General features: G+C 40.6%; 1 protein-coding gene across 3 annotated transcripts in view; it reads right to left on the bottom strand.

Annotated features, from left to right (window-relative positions):
- Positions 1 to 26,252, bottom strand: part of EYA3 (EYA transcriptional coactivator and phosphatase 3) — a 119,787-nt gene extending 93,535 nt beyond the window's left edge. The window contains exon 1 of one of the 3 annotated variants that reach the window (XM_020983295.2): positions 26,044 to 26,252. The gene's annotated coding sequence lies outside the window, so the exon portion shown is untranslated. The remainder of the gene's footprint in view (positions 1 to 26,043) is intronic. The other 2 variants (XM_020983291.2, XM_020983292.2) reach the window with 2 other exon arrangements.
- Positions 26,253 to 27,112: the final 860 nt, after the last annotated feature.

The raw sequence follows: 27,112 nt of genomic DNA, 5'->3' as shown, positions 1-27,112 counted from the left end.
AAGTACGTTAGAAGAATGAGCAATCAAAACCAGAATCCCACCATAAAAAAATTATCGTGGTGATAGGTACGCTCAAGACACAAACCCAGAAGAGAATGACTCCAAAACATCCACAAGCAAAGCTCACAAGAAAGACACAGTTTAGTAGACACAAATGCAACAAGACTTGCTGAAAGGGATGAAGAGTTTTTAAAATATTTTTATTAAAGAAATGAGAGCGCTAGAATAAAATAATGGAAAAGAAATGGGAGCTATGGAAGAAATAATTGGAAAGAGAATTGACAGCTTAATAGAACTGTCAAAGCAACAAAATCCCTGAAAATTAGGATGGACCAAATAGAAGCCAATGACTCCATTAGACAATAAGATATATTAAAACCAAGTCAAAGGACTGAAAAATAGGAAAAAAAATCTAAGTTATCTCATAGCAAAAACATATGAACTGGAAAACAGATTAAGGAAAGATAATTTAAGAATCATTAGACTACCTGAACACCATTACCAGGAAACACTAGAAGATAACTGCCCAGATCTCTTAGAACCAGAGGGCAAAGTGGAAATAGAATCCATTGGTCACCTCCTAAAAGAAAACATAAAATGAAAACTCCTGGGAACATTATAGCCAAATTCCAGCGTTTCCAAGAAAAGTAAAAAATGCTTCAAGCAGCCACAAAGAAAGAAGACAAGTACTTAGGAACCACAGGCAGGATCACCCAAAGGGAGCAGACAGCTTGGAATGCAATATCCCAGAAGGCAAAGCATACAGACCCACTGCTAAGAATAACTTACCTAGAAAAAGTCAATATAATGCTACAGGAGGAAAAACAAATCTTTAATGGTTGCTAGGATGCAAATGAAGGGAACCTTTAAGTGACCATTCTATTAAAAAATTCTCACTGACAAAAGGAAATCAGGACAAAGTCTAGCATGCACAGTAGACTGTAAGGGAAGAGATTTCAAAGAGTTCAGAGAAAGGATGGGTAGAACAATCCCAGGCAATTTAGGAGCCAGAGGATATGAGTTCAAAAAACTATCAAAAACAATGAGGAGGAAAAGGGGAAGATGTCTAAAGAATCCTATGTGGATTTACAGTATGAGGAACTCAACCAATTTTGATTTTTAAAAGCCAGATACAGAATACAGAAACAAGGACAGATAACAAGATGAATACAAAAGTGTGAGATTAAGAAGACTATCTGGAGTGCTAAAACTCAGAGTTTTGCTGCGTGTTTTTTTAAGCTTGTATACAGGCAGCTAGGTGGCAAAGGAGATGGAGTGCTGGACCTGGATTATTCAGCAAGATCTGAGTTCAATTCCTACCTCAGACATTTACTAGATGGATGACCATGGGCAAATCACTTTATTTTTGCCTCAGTTTCCTCATCCATCAAATGGGGATAATACGCAAGGTTGTTATGAAGACAAAGTGAGAGAGTATTTGTAAAGTGCTTTGCAAACCTTAAAATGCTAAATCAAATGCCAGTATTATGCTAGCTATTAACGTATACTGAGAAAAAGAAGAGAATCAAAGAAAGGATAAAGGCCATTCTCAGAAAAGATGAGATGACAACAAAAAGTTAGTGGTTCAATTCTTAATTTGCTTCTCTTCCCTGCCAAGGAAAAGAATTTTTAGACCAGAAAGACTAAAACAAAAATGGCAAATGGACCTAGCTATCCTTGGTGAAATCAAAAGAATTTAATTTTTAAAAAAAATGATCTTAGTACGATAGCTAGCATTTACATAGCACTCTAAGGTTTACAAAGCACTTTACAAATATTCTCTCATCTTATCCTCATAACAAACTTTGAGGTGGGTCCTATCCACCTCACTTAGAGCATTTCAGGCAAGTAGGTGGCATAGCAGATCAGAGTGTCGGAGTCAGAAAGACCTAAGTTCAAATCCTGCCTCAGACACTAGCTATGTGACCCTGGACAAGTCATTTAACCTCTCTCAGCTTCAAGTTTCTTCATTTGTAAAATGTGGACAATAATACTGCCTACCTCCCAGGGTTGTTTTGAGGATTAAATGAGATAACATGCATACTTTTTTTTTACAAACTTTAAAGGAATATGTAAAAGATATTATTATTACCTATTATTTTACACATAAGGAAACTGAAGCACAGATTAAGTGACTTGTACAGGGTCACACTACTAGTTAAGTATCTGAGGCTGAATTTGAATTCAGGTCTTCCTAACTTTAGACCCAACTCTCTATCCACTAAGTCATCTAGCTTCTTTGGATTCCGCATAGGATCACAGATTTAGCGCTAACAGGGACCTCAGAATTTATCTAATTCAATAAATCCCATAAAGTTTAAGTAACTTACCCACGGTCACATCTAAGTAAATAGCAGATCTAAGATTCAAACTCATAACCTCTGGCTTCAAATCCAGCATTCTTTCCATCAAACCACACAAGTCACCCAGCTAAGTCACCAGATCCAGATGAACTACATCCTCTGGTACTGGAACAACTGGTAGATGTGATGGCTATGCCACTCAATGATCTCTGAAAGATGGTAGAGAGCAGAAGAGGTACTACAGAACTGGAGGAATAACAATGGAGTCTGCAAACTTTAAAGCCAGGAATCTTGATTTTGATTTCTCACTAAATTCTAAACAATATTATTTCTAAAATGACTATCTAATGAACATCTATGAAAGAAAGTGTTCACACAGAATGGCTTCATCAAGAGCTGGTCATGGCATAGTGACCTCATTTGTTTTTGAAAGGGCTACTAGACTGTGCGGAATGTCACTCAGAGTATTCTTATTAACAAAATGGATAGAGGTGAGTTAAACGAAAGTATAATTAGATGGATTCAGAACTGGTTGAAGGGCTAGATCTGAAGAGTAATCAATCTTTACTGGTTCAAAGTCAGCTTGGAAGGGCTCCAGTCCAGGGACCTTGAGCTTTGATGCGGTATGTAGCATTTTTATCAAGACTTGGATCCAATTTACAAATGGCACAAAGTTGAGAGGAAAACCCAACACACTATATAAGGCAGTAAGAATTCAGAAAGATCTCAACAAGCTAGAACACTGGGCTGAAGTTAATATGATGAAATTTAAATGTAACATGTAACAAGGGTTCAAAAATCAATTTCACAAATACAATACGGCTTTAGGCAACAGTTCATCTGAAAAAAGATATAGGGTTTTTAGTGGAATGAAAGCCCAATGTGAATAAACATTGAGGTGATACATCAGCCAAAAAAGCTAATGCCAACTCAGACTGCAATAAAAAGAGGCCTCATGTCCAGGACTAGTAAGTAGGTCATAGTCCTACTACAGTCTACCCTGGCCAGACCACATATGAAGTACTGTGCTCAGTTCAGGGAATTGTTTTTTGGGTTTTTGTTTTGTTTTGTTTTGTAGGAAAAATGTCAAAATGCTAGGTTAACTCAAAGGATATGAACAGGCAGGTTTTTGATGAAATCAAAGCTATATACAGTAATATGAAAAAAATCTTCTAAATTATTATTAATTAGAGAAATGCAAATTAAAACAACTTTTGAGATATCATCTCATACCTATCAGATTGGCTAAAGTGAGAGAAGGGGAAAATGATAAATGTTGGACGGGATGTGAAAAAACTGGGACGCTAATACACCGTTGGTGGAACTGTGAACTTATCCAACCATTTTGGAGAGCAATATGGAATTATGCCCAAAGAGTTATAAAACTGTGTATACCCTTTGACCCAGCAATAACACTACTAGGTGTGTTTCCCAAGGTGATCAGGAGAAAAGGAAAAGCACCTACATGTTCTAAAATACTTACAGTAGCTCTCTTTGCAGTGGCAAAGAACTAGAAATTGAAGAGATGTCCATCACTTGGGCAACAGCTAAACAAGTTGTGATATATTACTGTGATGGAATACTACTGTGCTGTAAGAAATGATAAGCAGGTTGATTTTTAGAAAAACATGGAAAGACTTGCATAACATAATGAAGAGAGAAATGAGCAGAACCAAGAGAACACTGTATACAATAACAGCAGTATTTGTTTGAAGAATAACTGAATGACTAAGTTATTGAATATTATAAATACTCAAATAAACTAAAAAGAATCTGTGAAGGAAGTTGCCATCCATCTCTAAAGAAAGAACTGATAAATGGATGTATAGTATGGTTTTACATATATATACATATATAAAAAACTCTGGGGGGGCAAAGAGAGAGAGAGAGAGAGACAGAGAGAGAGAGAGAGAGAGAGAGAGAGAGAGAGAGAGTGTGTGTGTCTGTGTGTGTGAAAGAGAAGAGAAGAGAAGAGAAATAGTGGCCTTCTCTAGTGTGGATGGGGGGGGGGAGACACAGACATTTTAGAACTTCAAATGTAACAAAAAAAATTTTTTAAAGAAAAAAAAAAGCAGGTAACACCCAGAGAAAGGCAGCCAGAATAGTGAAGGGTTTTAAGTTCAAGCCATATGAGGAGCAGCTTAAAGGACTGAGTATGAATGGGATGTCCCAGTGAAGACTCCTCAGTGTAATTAAGGTTTGGGATAAGGCTGAGTGGGATGAGGGTCCCGTGAAAACTTCTTAGAAGAATAAATAGAAATTGTATTAGACTCAAGGAAGGCATAGCAGCCTGACAGGCCTAAGTTTCAATTTACTAGAAATCACTTGATTTAGGGGAATTCAACCCCAAGTACCGCCCCCCTCCCCATGCCATTGTTAAGTAGTTAAAGTTTGCCAAGCCTGAAACTCCTGAAGAACCCCCCCCCCCCCCCCGTATTTTGTTGATACACCTGTTGCTATATTTCGGTCATGGTGACCTGGCCATACGGTACACTGTCTAGCTTGACTGCACATCTTTAACTGCTTCTTTGGTATTACTTCAGCAAACTAAGAAATATAGATATGTATATTGTGTTCATTGTTTTGTTTTCAGTTTCTATGGACATTGAGAATGTGAGCCAAATACTGGCCAGTTGGTGGGAGGGGGGAATGTGCCCATTAGGGTATATAATCAGGTCCTTTGCTTCTGTCTGTGTCTTCTTTCATCAGAGTATTCTGGTGGAGGGACACCCAAATCTCGAGGTTTGATATAATAATAATAAATTAACTTTCTGTTTCTCCTTGGATACCTCTGTGTGTGTGTTTTTTTTTAATTTGAACGGCATCCCACACAAGTATGTTAGAGAAGAGAATCCCTGGGAGTTGTCTTAGGGGCTGCCCCATGGAAGAAGGATCAAACCTGTTCTGGAAGAACTAGAAGACTTTATAGAAACAGGGAAAATTCCCTAATTAGAACTACCTAAAAGTAGAATGGGTTCCCACTTCTTCAAACAAAGGATGGATGGCTATTCACCAGGTAGATTCTTATGTATGAATGAGTTGGTCTAAATGTCCTTGAGGTCTCTTCCCATTCAGATTCTGTAATTCTGAAGTTTTGGGTGAGGTCTGGGAAGATGAGATGAGTGCCCAGGTCTTGATAGGGAATGGGACCTCAGGAAATTATACTGCCTTCATCTTAGGCAATATAATTTGGCTCAAGTGGGTTATGTCACAGTGAAGGAGGACAATCTCTAAAAAAGCTGTCATGGCAGAAGAGAAAACCGCCCCCACCCCAAGGGGGTTTACATGGCAGGAAATGGTTGCCCTGGAAACTGACAGGGTAAAGGAGCCGGGTTCACCCTAGCCAGGTACTTTTGAGGGTGGTTAATATGGTTTCAGTAGGAATAATATTCAAGATGCAATTGCTCAGGGACCCTTGCTTGGAACTAAGGGTCAATGTAGCTTCCCTGAATCTTGCTCAATCTTCAGTCCTCTGAAGATTCAATTCTAACTGCTGAAGCCTTGAGCCAAGGCATTCCAGGAAAAGGCTAACCAATATCCTCCTCACTTAGACAGACAGAGACCTTGCTTAAAAGGTAAAGTTCCCAAGGGACCATTTAAATTCAAGCCCCAGGCCGAGAAAATGAAAGAAAAGAGTAAGTAACAAGAGCTGACAGTTTTTCTATCCTGGTAGAACCCTGAAACTGGAAGGAAAAATAACTAGAGAGGTAATCAGCACAAACTAGTCTTTTAAGAGAGGGAAAAAGGAAGAAGTAGGATTGTGAAAGTTGGCAGAAAATGACAGACAGGTCTGCAATGGGAAAAACCATAAAGGCCTTTCCGTATGCATTACCACGGGCTCAGGAAGATAGTAACCTAGCACCAAATCGGTGTGACAAGGGAAGAAAGATCTTTGAAGGACCTGCCTAGTCCCCCACCAGGGATACTTGGTAAGACCAGGTCAATTCCTCCATCTTCAAGGATAGAAAAGGGGAATAGTGAGCTTAGTAGAGGGAGGCTGGTACCATAATCAGAAAAGCAGAACTGCTGCCGCCCATGGTTCTGAGAGGCTCTGACTCCCTCTCACAATCTGAGGCTGCCTGCCCCTGATTAGACATATGGTCAGAGGACAATCAGGGCTTCAGGTTGTTTTTCTAGCAGTACCATTAGACAAATGAAAGCCAACATATTAGACTGGGCCTCAGGTCTGTGGCAGTCTCTACAACCAGAAAAAATTTGTCTTTTTACGTCTCAATTATTAATAACCAGAAGGCCACTAAAAAGTTTTCTGGCTTTCGCTTCTCAAGTAATTTTGTATGATCTTGACCCATGAATGACAGACTCATTTGTTAGAAAGCCTTTAGAGTGTGTGTATTACTTCCAGTCAAATTTTGCTTTATAATCAAGAGTGAGGCCTAAGGAACCTCACAGTCTTGTCATCTCTCAGTCAAGTGTGGGACCATAAAGGAAGAACAAGCTACAAACCTGGGGTCAGTCAGTGACAGCCCACAGCCAGCTTGACTGTTTTTGTAGGTCTGCAAGCTAAAAATGGTTTTTACATCTTCTAGCCCACTCCTAATAGAGATAATCATTCTCAAAAGCCTGCCTGTTCCATTTTCATCAAAGGTACCCAGATGTATATCAAGTCAACAAACATTCAGAGGTGCTTACTAGCACTGTGCTAACTGATGGAGACACAAATACAAGCAAAAAGAAAAACAGATCCTATCCTGAAGGGGCTTACATTTTAATGGAGGAAGACAATACATAAAAGAGAGCTGAAAAGCTTAAGTCAGGGGTGGTACCCAAGCAGGATCCGTGGTGATAAAGTCTGGAGAATGAGGGATGGTTGGTCTGGAAGGAAGAACTCAGCAGTAGAAGGGGACTACATATGTGGAGGCAAAAGTAGCATTTCATTCTCCAAAATTTTATAAAAAATGAGAAAATAGACAGAGGTCAGTAATTATTAACGTTCTCTTGCTTTGTTTTGTTTCGGTGAGGCAATTGGGGTTAAGTGACTTGCCCAGAGTCACACAGCTAGTGAGTGTTAGGTGTCTGAGGCCAAATTTGAATTCAGGTCCTCCTGACTCCAGGGCCAGTGCTCCATCTACTGTGCCACCTAGCTGCCCCTTAATGTTCTCTTCTTTGATACTGTCTGATTTTCTTTCATCCTTTTGGAATTTCTCCCTCCTCAACAAAGGTATCCCTCCATGCGTTCAAGATCGTGTTGGGTATTGGTGTGATCCAGTCTTCCTTCCCTTAAAGGCAGTTCTGCTTCTTCATATAGTATTGTGAGTACTGAAGAGTTTGTCCCAACACAATGCTCCCTCAATCAATAAGTAAACATAAGATAATGTTCCCCATCACCATCACTAATGTATCATTAGTGTCATTCTGTTATTTCCACTCATTCATATGGACTCGTTACTATTTGTTCTTTTTTCCTCTGGCAAATAGATGGGCTTCAGGAAAAAGGAAAAAAGAAATACAAGACAAACTATACTTCCATTACAGAAAGAGAATGCATCCAAACTCCTAACTGTGAAATGTGACTCTCCTTGGATGCAATTCTGTAGTTACTAACAGAGAGATATATCAAATTAGCACTCAAATCTACCAGTGTTTGGTCACACTTCATTTCACTATGCTCACCTGGCCTCTTGACGTCCTGGCACAAGTTAATTTGGAACTTCTACTGCACTCAGGAGAAGGAGCAAGATGGAACACTAACAAGAGATTAAAGACTTGGCTAAAGTGACAAGATGACTATCAGGGAAGTGGAATGAAACTTCTAACATGCCACTGGCCAGGAATCTGGAGCAGGTACCCCAGCTGCCATCAAGAGTTCCAAAGGAATTTTAGGAAGGGCAAGATCTCTAGTTTGTAGTGCTGAAAGGAATACAAGAGAAGGCATCTGTAATAGAGAACATCTTACTTCTAGGTCAATTAAACTCTTAATAAAAGTTAGAGATGACTGCCAACTATCTGGTACCTAAAATAGTTTTCTAAACAGCATTTTATTTCCAAAAAATTAATATTAGTTAAGATAATAGTGTTAATGAGTCCAAGTATACACATTTGATTTCCTGAAGGCCAGATAACTCCCAGGGGAGAAACTATTCAAAAGCAATCACAGACTACACCCTAATCCAATGGTTCACAAGGAGTGGTCTCAAGTATCAAGACCCTTTCAGAGGTTTCTCAAGGTCAAAACTATTTTCATAATATTACTAAAATGCTTTCATTTCTAATACAGTAAATGTTGACAGCTATAACTCATATAAACAAAAGCTCTTGGAAGGGTCCTCAATAATTTTTAAGAGCATAAAAAAAGTTTGATAACTGCTGCCTTAAACTCAATCTCAACAGAGAATATTTCAAGCTTAGGGGCAGAGGTGGGGGAATAGGAGACAAAGGGGGTGAGGAGTCAGTCAGAGGAGCTGGGGTCAGATTCTACTTCTGACACTACCTGTGTGATCCTGAATCAAGTCATCTCACCTCCACAGGCAGGTCTCAGTTTCCTTCTTTGTACAATGAGAGGGCTGGACTAGATGGCATGTTTCAGCTCTCAAGCTATGACCTGGTGTGGTAGACATCTATGATCCTTTGGATGGGGAAAGGCTCCATGGAAAAGCTGGCATCTAACTTGCGTTATAAGATATGAAGTATCTCAAAGGGCATATCCTGAAAGATAGAGAAGCAACACAGGGCACAGCTTCCTCCCAACCCAAATAACTAAGTAAAAAGACTCCAAACATAGTGAAATCAGTAAGGACTGGAGGAAACCAGAGTGGGGGGGGGTGTGGAGGAAGGCATCCACTAACTAATTCTAGAAAAAAACAACAGCAGCAGCTCATCAGCTGCTTGTGGTAACTATACTTTTAGGCACTGACTTTTGGAGTTAGTACCTTTGCAAGGGCAATGGATGGGGGTGGGGTGAATGACTATATCCCAGGCACCAAGTAAACCACCTCTGAAGCAAGAGAGAAGAAAAAGGGGACTGCTGTGCCAGCTGTATAAAGCTGGAAGGACAAAATGTTGAGGAGGGAGGAGGAAGGAAACCCAAAGTGCAGTCCTAGTTACAAGCACTGCACAGCCAACAGATCTAAGTACAGAGAGATAGAAAAGAGACAACCATATAGGCATCTCTAAGCTCTCTCCTCAGCATTGTCCTTTGTGATACCACCCCACCACCACCACCTCCTCCTCAACCAAAACCCTCTCCCAGTCAGGCGGGGGCTGAAAAAAAAAACACAGTCTCAGAGAAGTATGGAGCCTTAAAGAGTATAAATGGGAAAGGTGACAAGTAGGCTCAACTCCAGTGACCTCTTAGAACCTGCTGGCAGCAGGATCCTGGTCGCCCTCACCCCCTGAGGCTCACAGATACTGTCCAATCCTTAGTCTTCCAGAACAAGTAGCAAGGGCTGCCAATGCTTCTGTAGCAAAGACACTCTTTATAATCTGCTATGAAAGTCAGAAAGGATATAGTATTACGCTATTACACAATTTTGTGAGAAAAATTACTCTACCAATCTTCTCAACAATAAACATCTGAAGTAATAATTTGATGTAATAGTTCCGTGGACAACTTCAAAAGCTTTCAATTGCTCTCCTTCTTGCCTCAAAATCTTTGGCACTCCCACTCTCCCCCATTCAGATGCCCAAGTGATTTTCTTAAAGTGAAGGTGTGATCACATCAGCTCCAGTGGATCTCTTGTGTCACTAAGATAAAAGACTGACCCCTTGGTTTGGCATTAAAAGCTCTTCAAGATCTGGCCCCAGCTTAATTTCAGCCTTCTTACACAGCACTCCTACTCTCCACACACTTCACTGGTCTTCTTATTCTTGTTCAACAAGTCCACAGCATTTACACATAAATGCTGTTGCAAAAATAAAAGGCAAGACATTACGAACAATGAGAGGTTAGCAAAAACATTCCTAATTCCCTAAAGTAATTTTTAGCCTTCAGAAATATGCAGAAAGCACTAGGTTGGACCCTACGTACATCACTGAACTACTGAACCTAAGTTCAATCATGGAAGCGTCAGATGTTATGCAGTTAATTCTCTTTCGGTTGTTCAGCTGTTTTCAGTCACGTGACTCTATTTGGGGTTTTCTTGGCAAGTATACTAGAGGAATTTGCCATTTCCTCCTCCAGCTCATTTTACAGAGGAGGAAACTGAGGCAAACAAGGTTAAGTAACTTGCCCAGGGTCACGAAGCTAGTAAGTGTCTGTGGCCAGATTTAAACTATGGAAGATAAGTCTTCCTAACTCTATTCACTGCACCACCTAGCTGCCCCTAATTATCCTAGTGCAGGGATGGGGAACCTGTGGCCTCGACACTTAGTTCTATTTACCTGGTAATTGGTGCTCAAGCCTATGATCATGGTAAGACCCTATCTGTTATGCTCAGAACTACTGTATTTTGTCTTCCAATAAATATGAGACTTAAAAGTTAAGGCTCTATCCCTTAGAGCTGCACACCCAGCCTATCCAACTGTTCTAAATTCATCTCCCTTTTCTAGAGTCAGGAGGGGGCCAGTAAAAAAGCTCCTCAGTAGCCTTTTGGCTTTCAGCCAACAACAGGGACCAGATGCTTCAGAAGTTCTCCATCTACCAAGCCTTATCTATTTTAAAATAGCCTTGGATTCTAATAATACAAGCTCAACTGATAGCCAGAGAAATTTTTTAGCTTCCTTATCATGCTTAACTTCTCTGGATCTCAGGTTTCCCTCTATGAAATGATTAAATTGGATCGCCTCTAAATTCTATAATTTGATTTGAGACTTGAACTTAAGTCTTAGCTAATGATGATTTCAGGCACATGTTACAGTAAAGAGATTGTAGTAAGAGCAGAAATCACAGGGCAGCATCTGGTACAGGGAAAAGAATCCTGGACTCTGCTTGGCGGATAACTAGCTGTGCCCTTTTTCTATTGTCCTGATCTGTAAAACTAGATGATTACATTAAATTCTCTCTCCATTTCCCATTAGCTTTCAGTCTAGGATTCTTTCTGTGTGTTCCTGCCTAAGGCCACATTTACTTTGGACTAGCCAATTTTTAGTTGTTTTTAAAATTCTCCTTAGAAAAAGTTACCTAAGAAAACTGATGCAACAATTGGCCTCTGTTTACTTCAGTCCCTGAATAAGAGTTTTTGCACTTAAAACAATCAAAACACAAGAGAAAAACTGGAGGAAAGTTTCCCCAATTCCAAAAAACAAATCAAAGAAAGCAGAAGAAAAATATCTAATGATAAATAAAAAGAAAAAAAACCTAGGCAGGACTTACTAAATGAACAGATTTATAATCCTCTAGGCAATAAAAATTAAAATGAAACAGACCAGCTAACTAAAGAGAAGTAGCCATTCACATCCATGACTAAAACATCTATGACTATGGTGCTCTGGGAGCACCATAAACTCACTGCCTTCAGAAAATGTTTATTTCATGATTTCAAAAATCAGACAATAAGTATGTAGAATGAGAAACAGTAAATCATGGGAGGCAACAATGAACACAGGAAACACAGACTTAAGAAACAAAGACTGGAAAAGTTTTTCATTCTATCCAATCCTTATGGGGAACGTGTTCCTTTCAGAGGTTCATAACTCTTACTTCAACCCAGAGGAGATTAAACAATTCCTTCTAATCCCAATTTCTCTCATTTTAAGGTCAAGTAGTTCCTCTTCCTCAAGTTTTCATTCTCCTTTTGATACCATCCAAACATAATAGATTCCCACCAGGCCCTCTGTTTAATTAGACCCCCTTTAAGAGTGATGATGACAAAGTTGTGAGAGGCTACAATGTATCATCTCTATGGCCAGAAGGAGATGAGGGGGAGGCAAATTTTTAGCACCTCTATTTTCCATTAGTATTATTACAAATATCTTACTGTACAGAGTCAACATATTTCAATTTTTAATAAATTAGTATTAATTCAGCAGTACTTTTAAGTTTTTGGATTTGCTATATACTGCTGAATTAGAAAGGAGGATAAATTTTGGGTTAAAATAGGAAGACATCACTGCTGAATCACTACTTGTTAATAAGGGGAAAACCAGAGCACTAGAAGTAAATCTAGAAGAAAAATGAATACTTACAAATTTAAGATTTTATGCATCTGCTAAACATCATCACTGTGCTAAAAGCGTCTTTCTTGTTTTAAGGAATTCAGGAATTATTTCATGGTTTTTTTTAACAAGTAGAACACAAACAATGAAATTCTTTTCTACTTAGAAGCTCGTCATTTCAAATTTATTCTCACCCATATCAGAGTGTAGAGCAACAAATTATCAATATTCCTAACTCTTGCAATTCCTCCATTACTAAACTTTTCACATTTCAGTAGTTTGCTCTAATGTACAATCTGATCTTTCTTCAGAGCTTCACGTAGAAGTGGAAACAAAGAACCCAACCATTTGAAATGCCTACCTATTTTAAAAGATTAAGCTACAGTATCCAAGCAGAGAACATTTAAAATTTCAGCAAGTCTAAAGCAAAGTCTGAGGGTTTTTTCATATACAAATATGTCTGTGCATGTATATACATACACACCCCTTTTTTTTCCAAGAGAAAAAATTAATTGGGAAAATCTTATTAAAATGCAATATTTAGTTAATACGTCTATCTTAAGCTGGCCTAACAAAAAAGGAACAAAAACAAACATCTGTTCTATAGGGGAAAAGTCTCTTTTTACCAAAAACAAAAGAATCTTCTGGTAGATTTTTAAAAATTAAATTTCATAAATCTATTGGTTTCAAAGATCTTGAGGTCACCTTTCATTACTACATAAATTTTCAAGTTTTGAAATCTTGTAATTTCCTATGTCCAATTCAATACCAAATGATCAACCCCCTTTCTCAGAAAAAATGCAGTTAAGTTTCTTTCACTTGGGGGCAAAAAAAAGGAACCCACTAAAAAATATTCCAACCAAAAACTGAACTTACTGGTCTTAAATATTTTTTCCTCTTTATTGTAAGATAAAAATGAAAATGTTGATGTAAATCTGGCTACTACTCTACTGATTCAAAATAAGTGGCTAAAGCTCAAGTTTGTATAAGTTTGTCAAATTCTATTAGATGTGAGGGGAGTCTTATCTGACATAATATAAAGAAGAAAATCTCTGTTTTATATTTGAAATCCATATGGAGAGCATTAAATTTAAGGCATTTTCTTTAACCCATTTTAATGTATACTGCTGATCAAAGAAAGAAGAAATTAAATAATTTTAAGGTTAAGACATTTCAGTATTAATACTGCATGCATTTTGTAAGCATACAGCCATTTCTGAAAGGATCTCAAAGTATTTAACATTAACATCTTCAAGATATCCTTCTAAAAAAGCAGCAATGGAATCTTTGTTTCTTTTTTTTTTTCATCATTTTACTAACTGAAAAACACACATACAAACACAGAGAAATCTAGGATCTGTGAATTATCCAAAGTCAGATTCAGTAAAAAAGCATGATGGGGAAAAAAATAAATGCTTGACTTAGGTTCCTGATCACAAAAGCTGTATATCCTTAGGACGATGGCAAGGATGGAGGCAAGACTCCCTACTTGGGCTCCTAATCAAAGAAGCTTACACGTTCTCACTCATAAAAGAGAAAACTTGTTACACTAGCAGTTTCGTGATGACTGATGTCAATTTTTACACAGAAGTGTTTTTAAAGAAAACAAAACACCAACTATCCCCTCTTACCTGTCCAAATAAGATGAAACCAAAAGTACATATCCAAATGTTAGCCTCATTCACAACCAGTCAGATCATTCACACTGTTCACAAGAACAGTTTGAAAATTTGGCCTCAAGACATTTGTTGAACAGACTGTATCACAGTAATGAATGAAAAAGCACTTATTAAGGGCTTGCTATGTGCCAAGGCAAAAACCTTGTGGATACGAAAAGAAAAATCGAGAGTCCCTGCCCCCAAGTAATTCACATTTGGCAGAGACTACACATAAAAGGAAACTGCAATTTACATTTGTTTAGGCAATCACTTATACACATCTAAGTAGTACTGTCATTAATCAAGTTAATTAACTTAAGTGTAATCAACAAGCTCTTCAAAACTAAAAACTTTTGTATGGCATACATAATATAGTATTAATTAAACTACCTTTTAGTTTTGTGATTATCATTGTATAATTCAAATACAGAAAATTATTAAGATTAAAATCCTTTAAATGTCAAAATAAAATAAAATGCATAATTGTTTCAAAAACCTAGTTTCAAATTCTAACAAAAAGAAGCAATCTAGGTCTTTGCTGCTTTCAGCAATTAGCTGCCTCAGCACTTAGTTGATGGATTCTGGATTCAGGCAAGGAAACGTTAAGAAAGAAATTGGGGCTTCTGTTCTGGTACAAGGTACTTTCAGATGAACATCTAAAGATACTGCTATCTCTAAAACCAGCCTTTTCATTTTCAAACCAGCATGATAGTTTCCTAACATATTACTAACACGCTATCCCTGAACATGTAGCTTTCATACAAAGCAGATGATTATGAAAGATTTTCAAAATACAATTTTGTGTTCAACTAACTTTTTGTTAATACTCTGACTTTGAAAGTATCCCAAAGACTATATATAATGTCTACTTTATGCTGGGAAAGCTAACATTTAGGGGCTTCTCTAACATGTAAGCATTTCAGAATGACAATCTCTAGCCATCTATGCCAGACTTGAATAAGAATCTCCTCTATGACAGAACTCACTGATGTTCAATCATGCAGCCCTCGCACAGAGGCATCCAATCAGCCTTGCACAGAGGCGTCCAATCTCTAAGAGGGAACCAGGGCCCACCGCCCAAGACAGCCTATTCCACTCTGAGTAGCTCTCTCTCTGGAAAGGTTCTCTTCATAGCAAACCAAAATTTGCCACTTTGCAAATTTCCATTTCTCCTAGTACTGCCCTCCAGGTCCAAAACCCAAGACAAGTATACTCCCTCTTCCAGATGACAGGCTTTCAAATATTGAGGCAGGAATCAGACAAAAGATTCTGGACCACTACTTTATGTCACTCTCAGATAATAAACAGTTGTGTAATGGTCTTAGTGATCTTTCTAATTCTCATTTTATAGAGGAAGAAACTGAGGCCCAGGACAGGGGAAGTACTGTAACCAAGGTCCCAGTTGGGGCAACATGCCCAGTACAAAGACCTAGACAGGAGATTTGGAAATCAGGGTCCTAGTCTGAAATCTGGCAAGTCACTTCCCTCTTCTGAATGTCAGTTTCCTCAACTGGAAGATCAGAAGGTTAGATATCCTTTAATATCCTTTCTAGCTGTAACACCTCATGATTCTGATCATACAATTATTAACATATTACAACAGAGCTGCATTGAATAAACTGGGGTGGAGGGGTGTGTGTGGAGGGGGTAAGGTGGAATTCTACTTATAGCAGTGAAAATAAGGTAGCCTGGACATGATTTAAAAAGAAAAAAGCAAACTCTTCATTAAAGAAAGAAGCATGCTATTTCAGTTTTTAAAACTGCATCTTTCATTAAAATGTTCTAGGCAGGGGATGTCAAGGACAAAAATTGAGAGAGAAAAAGAACAATCTAATCAAATATCAATTACTTTAATTTATTTGCAGACTTTAAACCATAAAAGGCTACTCAGTCAGCACAAGTCAAAGTATAAAAGATGTATTTTATGCTAAGTCTTTAGGTTCTACAAAGTGGGACTAGAGAATAGGTTAGAGACTTTTATGGTTTATAATATAAATAATATGGTTTACAACTATATGGTTAATAACTATAATATGGTTGGTTTCTCTCCTGCTTAACATCACGAGTGACCCTATTTTTCTTTGGAAATTCAGGGGCAGGTTCCCTGTTGGTGGTGGTGGTGGTTGTTACTGTTCAGTCATGTCTGACTCTTCATGACCCCATTTGGGGTTTTCTTAGAAAAGATAGTGGAGTGGTTTGCCATTTCTTCTTCTAGCTCATTTTACAGATAAGGAAATTGAGGCAAACAGGGTTAAGTGACTTGCCCAGAGTAACACAGCTAATAAGTGTCTGAGGCCAGACTTCAACTCAGGAATGAGTCTTTCCATTTCCAAGCCCAGCTCTCTACGCACTATGGCGCCACCTAGCTGTCCTACATTCCCTCACGGTGTTTTACCAATCAGACAGGATCAAGGTGACCAATCCTCCAAACAGCAGGAGCAGTTAATAACTTGTGAAACAACACAAACTAGCACTCTTCATTTTACTTAAGAGTCCTTGTACAGAGTCACTACCACAGGATAAACATATACAGGTTATCTATCTATCCATCCATCTATTAGTACATAGCATAATACCTGGCTCATAACAAATGTCTAGTGATATACAAAACAGATGTGAAGGAAGAAAGACCTAAATATTGAATTATAAAAAATAATTTTGCACAAACAAAGCCAATGCAACTAAGATTAGAAGGAAGGTAGAAAATTGAGAAAAAATTTTTACAACCAGTGTCTCTGATAAGGGCCTCATTTCTAAAATATAAAGAGAATTAAGTCAAATTTATAAGAATACAAGTCATTCCCCAACTGATAAATGGTCAAAGGATATAAACGGGCAGTTCTCATATGAAGAAATTAAAAGCCATCTATAGTCATATAAAAAAATGCTCTAAATCGCCACTGATTAGAGAAATGCAAATCAAAACAACTCTGAGGTACATCACGCTTATTAGATTGGCCAAGATGACAAAACAAGAAAATGACAAATGCTGGAGAAGATGTGGGAAAATTGGAACACTAATGTATTGTTGGCAGAGTTGTGAAATGAGCCAAACATTTTGACCCAGCAATAGCACTTCTAGGGCTATATCCCAAAGAAATCACACAAATAGGAAAAGGACCCACATGTACAAAAATATTAACAGCTGCTCTTTTGTGGTGGCAAAGAATTAGAAATTGAGAGGATGCCCATCAACTGGGGAATGGCTGAGCAAGTTGTGGTATACGAATGTAATGGAATACTATTGTGCTATAAGAAATGATGAGCAGGCTGACTTCAGAAAAAGCTGGAAAGACTTATATAGTCTGATGCCGAGTGAAGTGAGCAGAACCAAGAGAACGTTGTACACAATAATACCCATGCTGTGTGATGACTAATATTGATAGATTTAACCCTTCCCAGCAATACAAGAATCTAAGACATCTCCAAAGGCCTCATGATGAAAAATGCTATCCACATCCAAAGAAAGAACTATAGAGTTTGAACGCCGATCGAAGCATACTATCTGCTACTTTTTTTTCCTCTTCTGTTGAGTTTTGTTTCCTCCTTCTTGTGGTTCCTCCTATTGGTTCTAATTTTTACTTACAACATCACTAATGTGAAAATATGTTTAATAAGAATGTATATATATAGCCTATGTTAGATTGGGCGCTGTGTTGGGGTGGGTGGTAGGGAGGAAGGGGGAGAAAAATTTTAAACTCAAAAGCATATGGAAGTGATTGTTGATAAACCAAATAAATTAATAAAAAATTTTTGAAAAAAATGTCTATTGATTGATATACAAAACATGTATAGGAAAGAGAAACCTAAATATTTAACTTCAACTCCTCAATATACTGGGTACCCGGCACTTGGTTTGTTCAAGTAGAATACTTTGAGCACGGATTAAAAAAATCAGTAGTTTGGGTAGAACAGACTTAACAGAGACTGGTCAGTTGTGAACTGTGAATTCTAACACAAAAGGGGGGAGGGGGTGAAGATAGCCACATCCATGATAGCAAAGATCTACAGAAGTTCTAATCCTGACTGTCTTGAATTCACGTGGGCACAGTTTACAAAGATGTGATGCTTTACTTGAAAGCTGTACTGAAGCCAAAACCCCTTCCTGGGTGCACACCTGCCAGACTTCATCATTACCTGCTATGTGGCACTGGGTAAATAAGGTAGTCTCCCTCCTTTTCCTTAGCTGCTAAATTAGAGATTGACCAGATCAACTCTAGAGTTCCTGCCTGCTCTTTATGAGTCTATCCTAAATGGAGGCCTCAATATGCCAAGGAGTATCAAGGTCAAATAGCAGGGAGCCCATCAACCCAGACACAATCCCTTTTATCTCTGCCTGACCTACCTAGAGAGACCCTAGAGCCTGCAGAGGTTCTTAACCTTTTTTGCAACAAGATTTCCTTTAGCAGTCTGATGAACGCTTTGGACTCTTTAGAATGTTTTTAAATGCATAAAACAAAATACATGGGATTCCAAAGGAAACCAATTATGCTGAAATACAGTTATCAAAATGTTTTTAAAAATAAGTTAATCGGGGCAGCCAGGTGGCGCAGTAGATAAGAGCACTGGCCCTGAAGTCAGAAGGACCTCGGACCAAACACTTGTCACTTACCAGCCGCATGATCCTGGGAAGTCACTTACCCCTAACTGCCTTAAAAAAAAAGTTCATCCAAGTTAAGAACTGAAGTCCTAGAGCTAACAACAGACTGTACGTAAGTCAGAAACTCCATATTTGGCCTTGGGCCATTTTAAAACCACTGGGCAAATGAACTAAGGCAGGTCAAATGGAAGCCCTCCTACTTGTCTGACCTAACTCTGCATCAGTCACCTTTGCTGGCTCTTCATTGAGGTCATATCTGCCACCATGAGGGTTTCTCAAGGTTTTGTACAGGGCCCTCTCCACTACTCACTCAGAGGTTCTTAAGCTGGGGTCCTGGAGAACTTGTGGTTGGGTTTTTTTTCCCTCCTAGGCAATGGGGTTAAGTGACTTGCCCAGGGTCACACAGCTAGCAAGTGTTATGTATCTCAGGCCGGATTTTGAACTCAGATCCTCCTGAATCCAGGGCCGGTAGTCCATCCACTTCGTCACCCAGGTGCTCCAGGAACTTGTGTTTTTAAATAACATTTTGATGACTACATTTCAATAATCAGTTTACTTTCCAATCTATGTATTTTATTTTATTCATTTAAAAACATTCTTCTGAGAAGGGTCCAAAGGTTTCACCAGACTTCCAAAGAGTTCCATAACATAAAACATTTTAAGAACCCTTATACTAGTCTCACTTGATATCATCAATTTCCATGAGTTAGATTATTATCTCTGTGTACATGAATCCCAGCAGCTGGGTGGGGCAGTGGATAGTGCTGGGCCTGGAGTCAGGAGGACCTGAGTTAAAACCAAATCTTCTGAGACTGGGAAAGTTTCTTAACCTCTGTTTGCCTCAGTTTTCCAACTGTAAAATAAGGAGCCTGGAGAAGGAATGGCAAAGCTCTCCCGTATTTCTGCCAAGAAAACCCCAAATGAAGAGTAGGACTCGACTTAACAACATCCACAACTCATGATTTTTGGAAAATCTCAAATGGGATGGCCCAGTCGTCTCAAATTCCAAAACGTCCAAAACAGAACTCTTTATCTTTCTCTCAAACCTTCACCTTGTCTCAACTTTCCTCTTACTTGGAAAAGGATCACTACTTTCCCAGGCACACAACCTCAACTCCTTACTCAGTCACCCCAAATAATAAATCTGTTGTCAGTCTTGTTATTTCTTCCTTCAAAACACTTGTAATTTCTCCCCACTAGGCCACCACCCCAGCACACAGGCTCTGTTCACCTCTTGCCTAGACTGTTACAAAAGCCATCTGGTCGGTATCCTTGCCTTTATGTCTCTCTCCTCTTCAAATCACCTTCCACTCAGCTACCAGTACAACCCTGACTGTGTCTCCTATAACCTCTAAGATCAAATACAAACTCCTTTGTCTGGCACTTAAATTAGCCTTTCACCATCTGGCCTCTGCCTACCTTCCCAGTCTTAACACCTTATCCCTCTCCACACTCTCTATGATCCAGTTACCCTGGCCTCCGTGCCATTCCTCTCCCTGGACTACCCTCGCTCTCAACTCCAAATTTCTCTGACTTCCTTCATCTCTCAGCTCCCAATCCCACCTTAAGCTAAAGGCCCTTTCCCATCCCACCACCTACTAGTGCCTTCCTTCTGAGATTATCTTCCATTTACACTGCACATGCCTTACACGGACATAGTTATTTACAGAGAATGAATTTTGAGAGCAGGACTGTGACTCTGTATCCTCAGTGCTCAGCATGGTGCTTAAAACACAGTAAGTGCTTAATAAATGCTTGCTGACTGACAACTCACTGATGGGAAGGGGGAGACCACCTAGAGGATACTGCTTACCATCCTCCAGGCCCGACCTGGCTAATCTCCAACGGTCCTTGCTAAAAATAGCTGGGGAGGCTCGACTCAGTCTGGAATGAGCTGAGGTCCAAGACATGCTACAATTCTGGTACAGGCCTCTTCATAAGTACTATATAAATAAGACTTGTAACACCTAACTATACCACTTAGCTTAGGACAGTGCCTAGCACACAGTAAGCACTTAATAGATGCTTGTTGCCTTGCCTACTACAATAAAGACAGAAAGAAGAAAGTTCTGCTTAAAGAAACTGCTTACAGAAGTGAAATGTCATCTGTTAAATTTCGGTTACGGAAACCAATTACATGAAGCAATTTGTACATCATGTATTAGAGCCAAGATTCAAATCCAGGTCTCTCAACTCCAAGTCCACTGGCTCTGCCCACTACATAGCACTGCCACAACTCAAACCATAATCAGATTCCTTTTGGGGTTTTTTTTTGGGGGGGGTGAGGCATGAGGCAATTGGGGTTAAGTGACTTGCCCAGGGTCACACAGCTAGGAAGTGTTATATGTCTGAGGCTGGATTTGAACTCAGGTCTTCCTGATTCCAGGGCCAGTACTCTATCCACTGCGACACCTAGCTGCCCCCATAATTAGATTTCTAACTGGTCTTCATGCCTCAAACCTTTCCAAACTCCAAATGATCTCCACACAGCTGCCAAAGTGATATTCCTAAAGCACATGTCTGACTGCGGGTCACTCCCCTGTGCACAAAACCATACTGCTTTTATGACAAAACACAAACCCCTTTGTTTAGCATTTAAAGCCTCTTAAAATCTAGCTCTAGTCTACTCTTCTAAACTCATACATCTCTCCCCTCCACATACTCTCTGGTCCTGCCAAACTGACCCGCTAGCTGCTCTCTCAAGAAGACAGTCATCTCCTGCCTCTGGGCCTTTATCTAGGCTGTTCCCCTGGCTTGGAATTCTCTCCCTCAACCTCTTAGAAACGCTCACTTCCATCAAAACTCAGCTCAAATGTCCCTGCACTGAATTCTTTTCTAGTCCCCCAGCAAACTAATGCCTTCCCCCACCCCACCACCAAATAACCTGGTATTTACTCTGTATCTATCTCATATTTGCTAAGTTGAGTACTGGACAGGTTCTTTCTTGTGACAGAAGGCAAGCTCTAGAAAGCAGAAGTGGTTTTGGTTTTTTCTTCCTAAGCCCAATACTTAGCAAAGAATCCTGATAGTTTTGTGCTTGGATCACACCTATCCATGGTTTCTTATAAGGAAATCATGGTAAGAAAATTCTCTCTACTAACTGATGACATGAATCCAAGTCTCCCAGCTTCCAAGGCTGGCTCTCTGCTACAACATACCGCCTCTTAGACGGTACATAGCAGGTGCACAATGAACATTTGTTGATTGAAGAAGATGGAGGAAATGAAAATTCTTCAACGTGTGCCACAAGAACAAAATGTGTGCTTTATAATATATTTAGGAACTACAGGATTTTAGAAGTACATAGGGGGCAGCTAGGTGGCGCAGTGGATAGAGCACTGGCCCTGAAGTCAGGAGGACCTGAGTTCAAATGCGGCCTCAGACCATACACTGGACACTTGTGTGACCCTGGGCAAATCATTAACCCCAACTGCCTAAAGATAAAAAAAAGAAAATTAGAAATACATGGGACCTTAGCGATGATTTGTTCCAATTCCCTCATTTTACAGGTAAGAAAACTAAAATTTTCTCAAGTGTTCAAAAAGAGATTTAGTAAGGAAACCTTCTAGTTTTTCTATCATTGCTCAAAGCATGACACCTAAAATATGAGAGAGGAAAATTACTAAAAGCAAAGTGACTAGAGATGAAGAATATTATGATCATATTATACAGAGAGGAAGTAAAGAGTCATAGTGGGAGGAAAAACCCCACAGGATTGGAAGTGAGGAAATCAGAGTTTCTAGTCCTGTTCTGCTAGCTATGTGACATTGAGCAAGCCACTAAAACACTCTAAGCCTCAATTTCCTCACTGGTAAAATGAGAGCTTTGGGACTAAATGATCTCTAAACTCTCTTCTCCTTCTAACATTCTATGGTGTTGAACTGTGACTGGAAATTATGTGAGGGGAGAGACAGGGAAGTGATATGAATTTTTAAATACCATGAAAACAACAAAAAAACCTGTTGAGTGACCAGGAGAGGGATGTAAACTTAGGTACCAAAGTTGAATGGGCATTACGACTGTGCATAGAAAATAGATTAGCAACCATTTTGGAGAGCATTTGGAACTATGCCCAAAAGGCTATAAAAATGTACATACCCTTTGACCTAGCAATAGCACTTCTACAGCTGTATCCCAGAGAGATCATATAAATGGGAAAAGGACACACATATGTACAAAAATATTCATAGCAGCTCTTTTTGTGGTTGCAAAGAACTGGAAATTGAGAAGATGCTCATCAATTGGGGAATGGCTGGACAAGTTGTTGTAAATGAATGTAATGGAATACTATTATGCTACAAGAAATGAACAGGCAGACTTCAGAAAAACCTGAAGAGACTTGTATGGTCTGATGCTGAGTGAAGCGAGAAGAACAGGAGAATGCTGTACACAAGTAACAGCCACGCTGTGCGATGACTAACTTTGACAGACTTAACCCTTCTCAGTGATACAAGGACATCTCCAAAGGCCTCCTGATGGAAAATGCTACCCACATCCAAAGAAAGAACTATAGAGTTTGAATGCAGATCCAAGCACACTATTTGCTATTTTTTTCTTCTGTTGTGTTTTGTTTCCTCTTTCTGGTGGTTCCTCCTGTTGGCTCTAATTCTTTCTAACAACATGACTAATGTGAAACTATGTTTAATAGGAATGTATATGTAGAGCCTATATCAGATTGGGCATCGTCTTGGGGAGGAAGGTGGGGAAGGAGAGGGAGAAAAATTTGAAGCTCAGAAGCTTATGGAAGTGATTATTGATAATTCAAAATAAAGTAATTAAAAAAACAGATTAGGTCTTTGGAAGACTTCGGGGGCTGGAGGGAGAGGAGAAACTCCATAATTTCATCACTATCATATTGAATCAATATAGCAAAATTTCTTCTATGGTTTTAAAGCCTCATCTCCCACAAAACTTATGCATCACAAAGGCAAAAAATGCTAATTCCTGGATAGCACTAAAGTGACTCACAGCTAAAGCCTGTGGGAAAAATAGGGCTGGTTCTACCACCCCAATTATTATCTCACCCGTAAACAGCCATCCTCTACCTTGACAGACAACAATTCATATTTAAGTTGTCCGCCCCTCCAAACTGCAGGAGCTCCCTACTGCCACTAAGATCAAATATACGATCCTCTGGCACCGGAAGTCCTTCCCACCTTTCTAGGTCTCTTAGATTTTCCTCTTTCCCCCATACTCTACGATACAGGAACACCAGTCTCCTTGCTGTTCCTCCCGCCTGATGTGCCACTAGCTGCTATCTCAGAGCTTTTTCTGGCTGCCTCAAAGCTCAGAAGTCTTTCCCTGCTCACTCCCTGGCTTCTCAGGGTTTCCCTTCAAGAACCGGCACCAATCCCACCTTCTACAGGAGGCCTTTCCTGCTCCTCTCATCCCCTAAAGAACATTTCCTCTGATATCACCTTCCGTTTACACTCTCTGTATCTCTCATGTGTGGTTCTTTGCGGGTTGTCTCCCCCATTAGAACGTGAGCTCCTTAAGGGCTAGGGAATGGAGTTTTTGCCTTTCTTTGTATCCTCAGCATTTAGTACAGTGCTGGCACATTATAATTGCTTAACAAATGACTGTGGACTGACCGAATTTAAGGCATAAACTCACAGAGCTTAAGTGACTTGTTCATGGCTCTATGTTAATGAATGTCAAAGGCAGGATTTGAACTCAGATGACTCCAAGTCTATTGCTCTTTTCAGGATACCACATTTCCTCTAAGACACAATGATTACACCATCAATGAACAACAAAATCACAGGCAGAGTTGCAGCTACAAACAATTATAAGCATAATATCTATTGACTCTGCTGTATGGAGGCGGTGGTGTGTGGGGGGGGGGGTTAGAGACCAAATCTAAGCTCAGAGCTACAGGCCAAGAGCTCAAAGGACAACCATGGGAAAATCTTCTTTTGTTGTTCCTCCAAATTCCAGGGCAGTTCCACTATGTGACTTTACATTAACACCCAGAAGCCCTGCAGTTCCTAAATAAAGTTTCTATAAATTACAATACTCCTCACCACAGCCAAACTGACCTACTACGTCTTCCCCAAACTCTATGCCCCAATCGTACAACTGGAGAGTCAGCACTCACTCATCTCCACCTGACTCCCTGTTTTCCTTCAAGGCTTAATTCATGCGTAACCATCTACAACAAGATTTCCTCATGGACCCAAGTGTTAATGCCCTCCCTAATTCAATTCTCCTTGGACTTTTTTCACGGATGAAGATTGTGCAGCCACCTCCTCCCAAGCAAAGGGAAGCTCTTTGGGCTCAGAGATCTTTTCTTGGTTTTTTTGTTTGTTTGTTTGTTGGGGGGAAGGGAGAAAAGGTGTCTATTAATCAATCAACAAACATTTCCTTTTAACACTCAACTAAAATTCCATCTCCTGAAGGAGGTCTTCCTAGTCTTGCCTCTCTCACTCCCTCCCCACACACTTCTTGCACTTTCCCCCCGTATTACCTACCATTTGCACTGTACACATTGTATACACCGCACTGAACATATTCTTCAAGGGCATGGTTATTTTTGTTTTCTAACCTATTGGAACAGACAAGGACTATGCTTTTTTTCCCCTTCATTTCCCCAGAGCTTAGTACAGCACCCTGCTAAGTGCTTAATATCTCAGCTAGGTGGCCCAGTGGATACTGCTGGACTTGGAGTCAGTAAAGCCTGAGTTCAAAACCAGCTCCGTTGCTGTGTGTCATTTAAGCGTCTTCAGCCTTAATTTCCTCATCTGTAAAATGGGGATAATAATATCATCTACCTCCCAGGGTTGTTGCGGGTGGAAAATGAAATCATATTCGTAAAGCACTTTCCCAACTTTAAAGTGCTAAATGAACGCTAGCTATCATTACTGTTATTGTTATGTATGACAAAGCCAATAAATGCTTGTTGACTTGACTCAGACGCCTCCTCAGCACTAGATACTGGGAATACAAATACTAAAGTCATATCCTATAGATCCCCAGCACTTACACCGTCTGCCGAATTCAACTAAATAGCCCTTACCCCCCTGAAACACCTAATAGGTTGGGGGCTTTGACTCTCCCCCGTCCCCCACAAATGAAGAGTGGCCTGGCAGTCCTAGACCCAGGGACGTAACTAGGTTAAAGAAACCTGAGAAACGCGATCTAACCTCCTCCTTTTGCAGGTAAGGAAACCGAGGCCCAGAATGGGCCGGGGCCTTGCCCAAGGTCACCCAGCTCCTAAGCCACCTAGGCAGAACTCGAACCCAGGTCCAGAGACTCTCCACCTGGAGCTCCGGCGCCGACACCCGGGGCTCTCACGCGAACCTGCCCAGCCTGGGGCCCGGCCGCGCAGGGGCGACCTAAGGCCCGGCAGGAGCCGGGGCCGGGGGCGCCGAGGCAGCCGAGAGCCCCGATCCCCGAGTATCCATCCCACTCCCGGGCAGAAGCGGGGACTCACCGGGCAGCGGCGGCGGCCCCCGGCGGGACAGGGGCATGAGGACACGTCTGGCCCCGCGGCAGCCCGGGCGGGAGGACTAGGCGTCGGCGGCGGAGGAAGACCCGGAGGCAGTTGTGGCAGCAGCGGCGGGGACGGCGGCAGCACCAGCAGCAGCGGCGGCAGCGACGGCAGCGGCTACAACGCGACCCGGATGCGCATCCCCTGGCGCCGGAAGCAAAGTACGACGCGCCCACCCCTTCCTCCCCGGGCTGCCCTCCACCTGCGCATGCGTCTGGCCCTGAGGTCAGGGGAGAGGCGCCGCCTGGCCTCGAGCGGCTCGCGCAGGCGTACCTCACCGTCACCCCCTCCCAGTTTGGCGCCTCTCGCGCCACGCCCCCTTTCACACCTGTGCTGCCGCTCGCGGGCGTGTAACAAAGAGCCCGCTTCTGGGTTCTGCGTCCCCACGCACGTGCGTGTACTGGGAGGAAAGGGCTGCTCTGCTTGTCTTGTTTTTGAAACGATGCGCGCGCAAAGCTGTGCTGTCAGGAGCAGACAGCGATGATTTGAGGGCCTGGATTCGGATTTGCCTCGCTCCCTGCAGCTGCAACCTCGGGCCTTTGCCTCCCCGGGCCTCACCCTCTTCCTCTCAAAATCAAGGGGCCTGACCCCTTCCACTTGATAAATGACCAAAAAGATGTATGAACAGGCAGAATCCAAAGGCAGACATCCAAGCTATCTACAGCTATATGTAAAAAAAAAAATGCCCCAAATCACTCTTAATTAGAGAAATACAAATTAAAGCAACTCGGATTCCACCTCCCACCTGCCAGATGGCAAAACTGACCGAAAAAGAAAGATGGCAAAGTTTGGAGGGGCTGTGAGGAAACAGGCACATGAATGCATTGTGGACCGAGCTGCGAATTGGTCCAGCCATTCTGGAAAGCAAGTTATAATGACAATAATAATTATTATTATTATAACAGCTAGTATTTCCACAACACTTTAAGCCTTGCAATGTGCTTTACAAATATTATTTCACAAAAACCCTGGGAGGTAGGTGTTATTATTATCCTCATTTTGAAGAGAAGGA

Source organism: Phascolarctos cinereus, unplaced genomic scaffold (assembly GCF_003287225.1).
Source record: "Phascolarctos cinereus isolate Bilbo 61053 unplaced genomic scaffold, phaCin_HiC Scaffold_726;HRSCAF=1367, whole genome shotgun sequence".
NCBI classification, from domain to species: domain Eukaryota; kingdom Metazoa; phylum Chordata; class Mammalia; order Diprotodontia; family Phascolarctidae; genus Phascolarctos; species Phascolarctos cinereus.
This window is presented reverse-complemented; position numbering and strand designations above follow the sequence as displayed.